Source organism: Esox lucius, chromosome 8, assembly GCF_011004845.1.
Source record: "Esox lucius isolate fEsoLuc1 chromosome 8, fEsoLuc1.pri, whole genome shotgun sequence".
NCBI classification, from domain to species: Eukaryota; Metazoa; Chordata; class Actinopteri; order Esociformes; family Esocidae; genus Esox; species Esox lucius.
The window spans coordinates 23,346,242-23,359,337 of NC_047576.1; the positions used below are offsets into that span (position 1 = coordinate 23,346,242).

General features: G+C 48.5%; 1 long non-coding RNA gene across 1 annotated transcript in view; it reads right to left on the reverse strand.

The window, feature by feature from the left end:
• The window catches only part of LOC117594833, a 35,638-nt gene extending 25,233 nt beyond the window's left edge, over positions 1-10,405 (reverse strand). The window contains exon 1 of the long non-coding RNA XR_004576091.1: positions 10,275-10,405. This is a non-coding gene — a long non-coding RNA (uncharacterized LOC117594833). The remainder of the gene's footprint in view (positions 1-10,274) is intronic.
• Between the last annotated feature and the right edge of the window lie 2,691 nt (positions 10,406-13,096).

The window sequence follows — 13,096 nt, forward strand, 5'->3', positions numbered from 1 at the left end:
GGCTGCATGAGTGCTGCCGGCACTGGGGAACTACAGTTCATTGAGGGAACCATGAATGCCAACATGTACTGTGACATATTGAAGCAGAGCATGATCCCCTCCTTTCAGAGACTGGGCCACAGGGCAGTATTCCAACATGAAAACAACCCCAAACACACCTCCAAGACGACCACTGCCTTGCTAAAGAAGCTGAGGGTAAATGTGATGAATTGGCCAAGCATGTCTCCAGACCTAAACTCTATTGAGCGGAAGGTGGAGGATTGCAATGTCTCTAACACCCACCAGCTCCGTGATGTCGTCATGAAGGAGTGGAAGAGGACTCCAGTGGCAACCTGTGAAGCTCTGGTGAACTCCATGCCCAAGAGAGTTAAACAAGGCAGAATTATTGTTCCATCACTATAACAATATATATAGAATGCCAGTTTCGCTGAGAAGCAAATGAACAATCAAGGCATCTTTGTAAGCGCTGACCATATATTTCTGAAGTCAAACCTGCCTATTTGTCTATATTTTACAGTGCCGAAATAGAACATGTTTTCAGTAATTGGTACTAGAAGGTTATATGTGCTGAAATCATTGCTCTGAGATTTTGAGCATAAAAGATTTCACATCCCACATCTCAGAACGATTTTGAAGTGATTTCTTCTTTCATAACCCCACATTGTCCTCATCTTAAGGGTACATTTAAGATTTAAAATCCTGATGTAATAATAAACAGTTTTTACAGGGGGTGCAATCACAGATAGAACAGTAAGGTTCTGAAATGTTAATCTAATTTAAGCAATTAATTATCTGCACCCATATGAGGTTATATTTATTTGAATTTCATAAAGGAGAATTAAGGTAAGAATCATTTAATTATTAAGTAAGGAGAATAATCTTCTTTCTTTCTAATCATACTCCCAAATACTATACATTTTTAATACACATTATGGCATTTTATTGAAAGTACAAATGCATATATCTTGTGGAGAACAAACAAAGCTTATGAAGCTTAACTCCTTGAATATTAAAGGCTGTCACGGCGGAGGTTGAGGAAGCAAGGAGGAACCGGAGAAGGCGCGGCGGATGAAGGTTATTTTATATAGGAATGGAACAAAACACACAGCACGAGCGTCTTACATGGACGCATACATAAACACAGTGGCAGCGCACAATCACACACAAAGACAGGGGGAGCAGAGGGAACATATATACCGGGGGAAACAGTGATGATGAACAGGTGCACTAAACGAGACACAGGTGAAATGCATGATGAGACGGTGGTGTCAGAAAGCCGGTGACGTCGACCGCCGGGGCCCGCCCGCTGCAGGGGGAGGTGAACCAGCAGAGGTCGTAGTCGTCACAGTACCCCCCCCCTGACGCGCGGCCCCAGCCGCGCGACGGCACCGGCCTCGGGGCCGACCCGGGGGGCGCGGAGCAGGGCGATCCGGCCGACGCTGGTGGAATTCGCGGACAAGGACGGGAGCCAGGACGTCCTTCACCGGAACCCAGCTCCGCTCCTCCGGGCCGTACCCCTCCCACTCCACGAGGTATTGGAGGCCCCCCGCCCGGCGCCTCGAGTCGATGATGGAGCGGACCGAGTACGCCGGGGCCCCCTCGATGTCCAGAGGGGGAGGGGGAACCTCCCGCACCTCACACCCCTGGAGGGGACCATCCACCACCGGCCTGAGGAGAGACACATGAAACGAGGGGTTAATACGGTAGTCGGGGGGAAGGCGTAACCGATATGTTACCTCGTTGACTCTCCTCAGGACTTTAAAAGGCCCCACAAACCGCGGGGCCAGCTTCCGGCAGGGCAGGCGGAGGGGCAGGTCCCTGGACGAGAGCCAGACCCGGTCGCCCGGCCGATACACCGGGGCCTCCCCGCGGTGGCGGTCTGCATTGGTCTTTTGACGGCGGACAGCGAGCCGGAGGCGGGATTGTACTGCCTCCCATGTGCCCGCTGCCCGCCGGAACCAGTCGTCCACCGCAGGGGTACCGGTCTGGCTCGGCGTCCACGGCGCCAGGACCGGCTGGTAGCCCAGGACGCACTGGAAAGGTGTCACGCCCGTGGAGGAGTGGTGCAGAGAATTCAGTGCGTATTCTGCCCACGGCAGAAACTCTGCCCACTCCCCCGGCCGGTCCTGGCAGTAGGACCGGAGGAACCTACCCACTTCTTGGTTTACCCGTTCCACCTGCCCGTTGGACTGGGGATGGTAGCCCGAGGTCAGGCTGACCGAGATCCCCAGGTGCTGCATAAAGGCTTTCCACACCCTAGACGTGAATTGGGGACCCCGGTCAGACACGATGTCCTCGGGCACCCCATAGTGCCGGAAGACGTGTGTAAACAGGGCCTCCGCGGTCTGTAGGGCAGTAGGAAGGCCGGGCAGAGGCAAGAGGCGGCAGGACTTCGAGAACCGATCCACAACGACCAGGATGGTGGTATGGCCCTGGGAAGGGGGGAGATCCGTCAAAAAATCAACAGAAATGTGGGACCATGGTCGTTGTGGAATGGGCAAGGGGTGCAACTTGCCCACAGGTAGGTGCCGGGGTGCCTTACTCTGGGCGCACACCGAGCAGGAAGAGACGTATACCCTCACGTCCTTGGCTAAAGTGGGCCACCAGTACTTACCGGCCAGGGCGCGCACTGTTGGCCCGATGCCAGGATGACCGGAGGAGGGAGATGTATGCGCCCAGTAGATGAGGCGGTCGCGGACAGACGCCGGCACATACGTACGGCCCTCAGGGCATGTGGGCGGAGAGGGCTCGTCGCGCTGCGCTTCGGCGATGTCCGCGTCCAGTTCCCATACCACCGGTGCCACGATGCATGACTCCGGGAGCACGGGAGCATCATCCACCGGCCTCTCCTCCGTGTCATGCTGGCGGGACAGCGCGTCAGCCCCGACGTTCTTACTCCCCGGCCTGTAGGTGAGAGTAAACACAAACCGGGTGAAGAACATAGCCCACCTTGCCTGGCGAGGGGTCAGCCTCCTCGCTGCCCGCATGTACTCCAGGTTCCGGTGGTCAGTCCAGACGAGGAAAGGGTGTTTAGCCCCCTCTAACCAGTGCCTCCACGCCGACAGAGCTCGAACCACGGCCAGCAGCTCACGATCACCTATGTCGTAGTTCCGCTCCGCCGCACTGAGCTTCTGGGAGAAGAAGGCACAGGGACGGAGCGTGTTACGACACCCCGTCCGTTGGGAGAGGATGGCACCGAGCCCACAATCGGACGCGTCCACCTCCACAATGAACTGGAGCGACGGGTCGGGATGGGCCAGGACCGGAGCGGTGGTGAAACGGTGTTTCAGTTCCACAAACGCCCGCTCCGCGTCCACGGTCCACCGCAACCGGGTCGCCCCCCCCTTCAGAAGGGAGGTGATCGGAGCCGCGACCTGGCTAAAGCCCCGGATAAACCTCCTGTAATAGTTAGAGAAGCCTAAGAAACGTTGCACGTCCTTAACCGTGGTTGGGGTCGGCCAATTACGCACGGCATCAACGTGAGGCTCCTCCATAGCCACACCTGCGCTGGAAAAGTGATATCCCAGGAAGGACACAGACGACTGGAAAAACAGACACTTCTCGGCTTTCACGTACAGGTCATGCTCCAGCAGTCGAGCCAGCACTCTGCGCACTAACGAGACATGTTTTGCGCGGGTGGCAGTGAATATCAGGATGTCATCAATATACACTACCACTCCCTCACACAACAAGTCCCGGAATACGTCGTTTACGAAGGACTGGAAGACGGAAGGAGCATTCATCAACCCGTACGGCATCACTAAATACTCGTAATGGCCAGACGTGGTACTAAAAGCAGTTTTCCACTCGTCTCCTTCCCGGATACGCACCAGGTTATAGGCACTCCTGAGGTCTAATTTAGTGAAAAAGCGGGCCCCGTGCATCCTCTCCACCTCCGCAGAGATCAAAGGGAGAGGGTAGCGGAACGGAATGGTGATCTTGTTCAGCGCCCGGTAATCGATGCACGGGCGCAAACCACCGTCCTTCTTTTTCACAAAAAAGAAACTCGAGGAGACCTGTGACTTGGAGGGCCTAATGTATCCCTGTTCCAACGCTTCCGCAACGTAGGCGTTCATAGTCTCCGTTTCGGTGCGGGACAGTGGATACACGTGACCCTTCGGGAGTGCGGCTCCATCAATGAGGTCTATCGCACAATCCCCCAGCCGGTGTGGTGGCAACACAGCAGCCTTGGCCTTGGAGAAAACCGTAGCCAAGTCCCTGTATTCGGGGGGAATGGGCACGGCAGGCGCACTGTCTGGACTCTCCACCGAGGTCGAGCCAACGGAAACACCCAAACACCTACCCTGACACTTCCGCGACCACCCCGACAGACGTCGACTAGACCAAGAGATGACAGGGTCATGTAGGGACAACCAGGGGAAACCTAAAACGACGGGGAACGTGGGTGAGTCGATCACGTGAAATGAAATGGTTTCACTGTGTCGGTTGTCGGTAACAAGGAGGAGAGGAACAGTGCAACTAGTGACCAGCCCTGACCCTAGCGGCCGGCTGTCTAGAGCTCTCACGGGCAGGGGGGTGTCGAGGGCCTGGAGGGGTATGTGTGCCCGTAGGGCAAAGGACCTATCCATGAAATTCCCGGCTGCGCCTGAGTCTACCAGCGCCTTACACCGGGCAAGCAGCGAAAATCCGGGGAACCTAACAGGAACAGTGCACATAGAGAGGGAAGAGGTTAGTGGCGAATGTGCATGTGCTACCTGGGGTGATGCGGAAGTGCCCTGCCTGTCGCCTCTTGACTCAGGGAGGGAGGTGCGGTGTGGTGCAGTAAGACGGCCTCGTTGCCTCCTGGAGGCACTCCGCACCTGTCCTCCCCGACGTCTGCCCGGCAGTGCAGCCGCTCCCAATTCCATGGGGACGGCGGTGTCGGGTTGGTATGGTCGATAGGGTGGAACGGACGGGCCTCTTCCGGGACGTCCTCGGGCAGCCAGCAGGTTGTCAAGACGGATGGACATGTCAACCAGCTGATCGAGGGAGAGGGACACGTCTCGACAAGCCAGCTCCCTCCGGACGTCCTCGCGAAGGCTACAGCGGTAGTGGTCGATCAGAGCCCGTTCGTTCCACCCCGATCCCGCTGCCAGGGTCCGGAACTCCAGTGCGAACTCCTGCGCCGACCTCGTCCCCTGCCGAAGGTGGAACAGCCGTTCACCCGCCTCTCTTCCTTCGTGCGGGTGGTCAAACACGGCTCGGAAGCGGCGGGTGAACTCGGCGTAGCTGCCCTGGGTGGGCTGCTCGGTGTTCCAGACGGCGGTGGCCCACTCCAGGGCTTTTCCGGAAAGGCAGGAGACGAGCGAGGTGATCTTCTGTGCCTCGGTCGGCGCAGGGTGCATCGCCTGGAGCGCGATGTCCAGTTGCAATAGGAATCCCTGGCAGCGGTCCGCCGCCCCGTTGTAATCCCTCGGCAAAGGGAGATGCAACGGCCCCATGGCTGGTGGCGAGGCTGGGGCCGGCGGAGAGACGGCCGGTGTTGCGGGGTGCTGCTGGCTCAGCTCTAGGCGCTGCACCGCTTTCAGAACATTGTCCATCGCGGCGCCTAGGCTGGCCAGCATTGTTGAATGCACCTTGACCGCCTCCGCAACACCGACCTCGCCTGTAGCTCCTTCGGGCTCCATATCCTTGCTGCTTTTCTTGATAGGTGTGTGATTCTGTCACGGCGGAGGTTGAGGAAGCAAGGAGGAACCGGAGAAGGCGCGGCGGATGAAGGTTATTTTATATAGGAATGGAACAAAACACACAGCACGAGCGTCTTACATAGACGCATACATAAACACAGTGGCAGCGCACAATCACACACAAAGACAGGGGGAGCAGAGGGAACATATATACCGGGGGAAACAGTGATGATGAACAGGTGCACTAAACGAGACACAGGTGAAATGCATGATGAGACGGTGGTGTCAGAAAGCCGGTGACGTCGACCGCCGGGGCCCGCCCGCTGCAGGGGGAGGTGAACCAGCAGAGGTCGTAGTCGTCACAAAGGCAATGATTTGTAGTTGAATTGGATATTTTATTTCCTATTTCCTATTGATTGCAATTAGCATTTATATTTTAGCTTTCTGTGAGAAACAAGTTACTTTAAGGTTTTATGTGATTTTGCTTCATTTAAAAAAGTAGCAACAAAAAAAAACGATATATTAAATTTGCTGCAAATTTTCTTCACAAAAAAAATCTGATTACCCTTTTGCTAATGACCATGGAAACAAATCTGGTATAGTGGTTAACAGCTGGATGGATCATAATGAGGGTTGATTTGCACAATTTCATCAACATGTTTTTTTTTATTTTTTTGATGACTTGTGATGCTAGGAAGAATTTCCCTTAACATTGAGCTGAAGCCAATTTCTTACTATGGTTATGACTATCGCAACAACCATAACTGCAGATTGTGCAGGTGTTTAGGCTTGATGTTTAGCAATGTGTGGCAATTGGGACCGGCTCTGTTCCAAAAGCATAACTTCACTTCAGTAATTAATACATTAGAGGCATAGAAACATAAGCCAACATACAGGCTGCTAACAGTTCATAAAAAAAGATGCCAAACATCACGAAACAAACAATAACACAAAAAAAACATCCAGGGAGGGGATATAGGGATGATGGGTAGACCAGTGATTCGAGAGAGACTGGAAAACAGAGGAGTGATGGATGTGATGGGGGCCACTGGAGAGGCAGGGAGGGGAGACGAAATGAGGTAGAAAAAAGAGAGACAAAATAGAAAGAGAAAGGTTACATTGGGAGGAGAAAAAGAGAGATGGAGACAGAGAGACGAGAGGTAGTGGTGTGCAGTAACGGGTCCCACCAGAGGCAGTGTAAAGTGAAGCTGAGTGAGTGGTTGAGGTGAGTGAGCAGCAGTCCGGGAGCGTCTCAGAGGGCCATTCCTGACTGGACACGGGAAGGCTGGGAGGGGAGGGTGTGCTTGTCTGGTCCCCCGGGTGACCCAGCCCCAGCTTCGCCTGACATAAGTACCTCTCCGAAGATGAACATCACCTCCACTGCAGCTTAGAAGGTCGGGAAAATGCTCCCATTGCACGTCTCCCTCCCTCTTCATCTTTCCTTCCCTCATTCCCTATGCAACATTTTCCGAGAGAGACAAGCATATATCAGCCATAGTAAGTCATTCTTTCCCTCATTGAAGTGGTTATCGGCAAAGGTAATGCGTGTCTTCATCTTCCACTTGCTCTCACTTTGTTTATCCTCCTCTACTAACCGTGGACAGTCTTGCCAGCAACGCCCAGCCTAAAGGTAGCTTTTACACTCCTTTACTCTTCCACTTGGTGGGACATGGAGACCACTCGGGCACCGCGGCAGTCCTTTTTCCACATGACTTTTCCCTTTAAAGCCTTTCCAAAATAAAGCCCTGTTACTCACACATGGATTGTGGGTAAATTATGGATACGGCGATGAAGTTGTGGGATATCTTAATGACACCCAACACGTCTCCGGGTAATCATCCCCAGCCACCATGAATTAACTAGCGCTCATAATTAAACTGCATGGAGGGAAAAAAGAACAACTTTGGTCTTTAATAAAATATCGCCAGTGGCACCGATTTACTTACGCAATTACGCTTACTGATTGTGTCAAGTCTCCAGTCACACACTCCTCTGGTGGGTATAGCTGCTACTGTGGCTTCAGACCAACATTAAATTGAGAGAGATTGTAAGAGAAAGGCAAAATCGAACAAATACAATTTCATGCTACTAATAGAAATTGCCAGTTTTTTTATTTTTCAAAAATAAATTGGGATAAGATTCCATATCACTACTCTCCTTATCAACATCCAGGATCTGATCAATCAAGTGTGTTCTTGTGCTGAATTTTAGAAAATAGAAAATAATTTTAGATATACTTCATAAAAATGTTGCACCCATAGAAATGTGCATTCAGATGTTCAGCTTTTTATACGGGTAAACAGAAGTCAGATTAGACTCTTGTTGTCAAGTTTGAGAAGTACCTGCAGCTGCATCTCTTTACTCCAATAGGCTATAGGTAAATGATTCCGGTTTAGATGTTGAGTTGCTCCATTTCCTTAATGTAAATATGATGCTGCCTGCTAGATGATACTAGCTTGGCTTGACGTGAGCTGTGCTGTACTGTGCTGTACCCAACCCAGGATGTTCCTTAGCTCAGTGCTCTCCGTATGCTTTTGGGGCCTCATCAATTTTTACTCGTACAGAGGATGTGGCACACGCCAGAGGAAACATTGCAGCAGAACTCTCAATCTACATCCATTTATCCACATTAAACGAATGCTTTAGGGCTTCCTTCAGAGAGATAGGAGTCTAATGGCACTGTCCTAAATAAGTTTGCTTCAGTGTAGCAGTGTAGTGGTGTAAACTTCAGCAGCACATCCAACATTCATGTCCCCCTTTGATGCTTTTATCACCTAGAATATGGTCCGCCCAGCCAAGCATGCTGTCACTGCTTTATCTGCCACATCCAGGCAGATCTCCCAGCCCACCCAGGTACACCAAATATCAGTTATACACCTAAAGACACATAATGCTTTTTGAAATTCCACATTAGCAACAACTATGGATTTGCTTATGTGAATCAACGAAGATATATTTATGAAATAAAAACAATATATTAAACGCATAACTGACAGGACTCGAAGCCCTAGTCGGACGCAGGTGACTGAATGAGAGCAGATTTTGGGGGCGGTTGGAGGACGTTGAGGGAAGTGAAGGTGCATCACAGTGAACCATGTGAGTCGCTCACCTACGGTACAGTTAGTCGCAGAATAGTGATAATGTCTGCTTGTCTTGAGGGAGGGAAAGGTACATGTGCTAACTGTAATCAGAGGTTGTTCATGCCATGTAGAGGAGCAGTAACAACCCATAGCTCCCTGCTGGACACACTGCGGCTACATTAGTGGATAATGTTCTCCAGTGCGGGACACAATTTTTCTTACGCTCGGCATGCAAAAGTAGAGGAATCTGTCACTGCGAATTAACCACAGGCCTCACCGCAGAGCATACACAGGCTATCATCTATAATTGGAGTTCGGGAAAAAAAAAAAAAGAGCGGGTGAAAGGAAGAGTACTGGGAAAGAAGGAAAGGCATTTAAAAAAAGAATCTGTCGGTCGGTCTCGCTGTTGTTAGTTAGGCTACATCGTTGAGGAGGAGGTTTGTTTGAGACATAACGAAGCTTTTAGCAACTGTCAACCGGCAGGATGGAACGACGCAGGCGGGGCTGTAACGCTGTAACTGTCCCCTCCACAGCTTGTTTTATTTAGTCCCTCTCTGAGTGGTTCTAAAGCTAGTCCTGGAAGAGAGAGGCCTGTCTGGGCAATTGCTTGACTTGCCGTGTACTGAGTGCTTCTGCTGCCTGCTCTACTGTCTCTGAAAAATGACGAGTTTACCTGATGATATCGACAGCTCTGCTGTAAAATCTCTTGACATAAGAGGTCAAAAAGACCTGTGTTTTTTCTCTGCCCCCTTGGGGTTCGCTACCCATCTAAAGGGGAGTAAATCTCAGAGCGGAATCACTTTTCTGACAATAATTTATAAATTATGCACAGCCTGTGTTTGAATTGAGAAAGGCTTTCATATCTCTTCCATTAACTCAGATTAAGATTTCATAGTGATGCTTGGGAGATGCTAGCAATATCCCTGGCTTATTTTAATGAAATTTTTATCAGTGCTTTTTCTGTAGTAGTACACTCCTATTGGAATGTGTGTAAATCTGAAGCTTGGCTTTGCACAAGAACTCCCCTCAACCTGACTGTATTAGTGCACAACTTCTGACCAGGGACCATAGCGCTGTGGTCAAAAGTAGTGCACTACTTAGGGGATAGTTTGGCATTTGGGATGCACCCCCTGACTGCCAGTGGCTCCCAACGTTTCAATATTTGATGGGCTCTTGCTAACTCAGCCGTGAGATTCCAGCTGCAGAGATTTAACTCTAATGTAAAAATTGTGAACGGATGAAAACTGGGATGTCATAAGTAATACATCTATTCCAAGTGGGGGCAAAGCTACCATCCGCAGACAGACAAAAAAGGAGAAATAGGAGGAACAGAAAAAAATAAAAAGGTTAGGATGGAACAACTCTTTCTTCTCCTTTATGCTCCCAAAATGAAATGACTTGAAGCTATACGGCTAATATATAACCCACCACCACCTGACCCCTCCAGCATTCCAGGTCTTCAATTGACTCTTAATTGTGCCCACTCTGTACTCCATTTTGTGCAGCCATCAATAAAAAGGGTCCCTTAATGTCCTGCTCCTAAAGAAATGGGCATCACACCACTTACTGTTTATAGGCCAAATCCATTTCTTCAAGGCTCTCGCATCTTTTCCCCCTTTCTTCCTTTCTCAGCCTCCAAACGGATTTCAAAACATTTGGAAAATCTGTCTATTCAACGCCAGTGTCCTGATGCATTCATCCTCGGGAACCCAGAGAGGTCAGACAGGAAGGGTATGATGAACATCAGCTTGTTCTCCCTCTCCTGGCTGCTTCCCAAATGGCACCTCATTCACTACGTAGTGCAGTACAGAAACTGTATTTGAATTAGATAATCCTGTTGTTGGAGGGATTTTCACGCACAGCTGGAAATGGAAATGTACAAATAGTACAATTATTTCTGGTGTATTTGAGGTTTAAAAAGGCTTATTATGTTCATAATTTACTCTTCCTGTTGCTGCAAGATTATATTCCTCCTGTTGCAAACTGGCTCAGATTAGGATATGGCATCTGTAACTTTGGTCCAAAGTAGGGCACTATGTGGGGAATTTGATGCATTTTGGATGTAATCTATAGCTCTGAGTCATCGGTTGTCCAGTGAGTGTGGAGGAGACTTGGTAATGGCCCTGCTAACAATGCACTCTTTGTGCAGGAGAAGTGAAGGAGAAGAATTGGGCTGCCAGGGGGCGCGAGGTTGAAGAAACACTTTTAGTACATAACAAAATATATATGTTTTTTCATTCCATTATAGAAGTGGGCTCTGCTGGATGTATTTGTCATGACAGTAGTTTAGTGTCCCTCCCTCTTTCCCTCCCCTTTACCCTGTTAAAAGATTAAACCACTCTGATTGTGATAAGCAAAGCCGCTGTCTTCCTTTGTAAGGTTGTGTCTTTATAGTCAGTGTGCCCCTTTTTAGCCAACAGTTTTTTACCAGTGTCAGTTGTTTGTCACACACTTTGATGGGTGTTCCAGGGGAAATAGGGACTAGAAGTCCATGTATCTAACTCTCAGTGGAGCGTACAATCAGAGGAGTGTGTGTTCTACAGTGGCATAAGCTTTCCTCTTACTGTATTTATGGGGTTTTATTACCAATAATAACATTGGTCCTTTGGGAACTGGAGGCTAAGTATGCCCCCTAGCACTCAAGCCCTTTTACACAGAAAGAAAGACTACCCTCCCATCTTGCTAACATAATACAAGCCTCAGTAGCTGGTTGTTTCCTAAATGGCACCCTATTGCCTATGAAGTACACTATCCTTGACCAGGGTCCATAGGGCTATGCAGGAAATAGGGTACCATTTGAGACAAAATCTCTCTCTGACTTTGTGGTAAGACATGCACTAGTACATTATGGTCTGATGGTTATCTTTTAATGCTGATGGAGAAAAAGAGAAAAGATCATCGCATATCCATATGAATATAAAAATAGTCAACTGTACAGCAGGTAGATAATGTTGTTATTGTAGTTATTGCACAACATCTATTGGCTCTTACTTTCCTGTATGCTGCAAATAGTTGAATATGAATATCATATTTGATGCTGTGTACTGAGATGGCATTTAAAGGTCTGATGTTAAAGATTTAAGTGCTGCTACAGTTTATGTCTCTGAAATCTATTAAGAGAGCTTGAGTATGCTCTCTATTGCTCTCTGTAGCGCTCTCTTCAATACTCCAGAGGACTACTTCTCAGAACCATTTGAGTGTTTTTCTAAACAAGACATCCATGACTTTACCCTCATTGTTATTCTTTATCTGCTATATTCAGGCTGCCGTTTTTTAAAACAAACCAACAGATCATAGACATGGGGCTACTTTAAAGCAGATAATCTCAGTCTCAGAATTATGGTGTCGTATTGGTTTTATGTAATATATTGTATATTTGTTATGTGCAAACATAGAATTCGAACCCAGTGAACTCCAAAAGGCATGTATGTTTGAGTTGGCAGACAATTAATTAGTCCATCTAGTCATCCAAAAGGAGTGGAATTGGAGAGAGAGAGGCCGGTTGAGTGAAAGTCCAATTCGGCATGCGTGTGAACTCTCTCTCTTTCTATTTTTCTCTGACACCCTTGTTATTTAAAAGTCATTTCCCTCATTAACAGAGAAGGACACTCATCTCCTCTGGGAGCAGAGGCAGCCTGATCACAGCTCCAGGGGTTAACAGAACGGGCACATGCAGTTCAGCTATCAATAACTGTAGCTAATTGTATGCTTTGTAATTAGAAGCATAATCAATTACCAAATCGTTTGTGCTTTGTCCTGTTGCTATCCCCTACGAGGGAAAATTAGGATGAGATTAAGAAGGGGGTGAAAAAAAATGAAAACCTATTGTGCGGCACAAATTATTAGGATGAGTTGAAAAATAATAATAATTCATAATAATTCATCACCTAAGCTTTTGCATTTTTACTATGAAAATTACACATTGGGCTTAATATAATGGAGATGGAACCGAAACTTGATGGTTTGACCTCTACATTGTTGAACTGCTTAATCCTCATCGGTCCATTCCTATCTTAATTAATCCTCATAGACTATTGATGCTGAAGCAACTGTTAGACTTTGTAATTAGTATTGCAATTTAGACCGGATAATCTAGGAGGGCATCCCAATTACTTCAGAGGAAATAGAAAGCTGTGACAAGATAATTGTGAAACAATCATTACAGGAAAGAGAAATCCATGCATACATCATACACTCCACCGAACAATAAATAAACAACAAAAGAGTAATTTAAGAAGAGAAAAATCGGAACAGTCTTTTGAATGTTTCAAAGCCGGCATATTTAATTGATTGCTGCTATCAATAGCAAACCAATCTGTTAAGCTGCCTATGCCTATATAACCTGACCTGATTCTTCAGCTGTCACAATCAGTGAACAAATCTGCCATC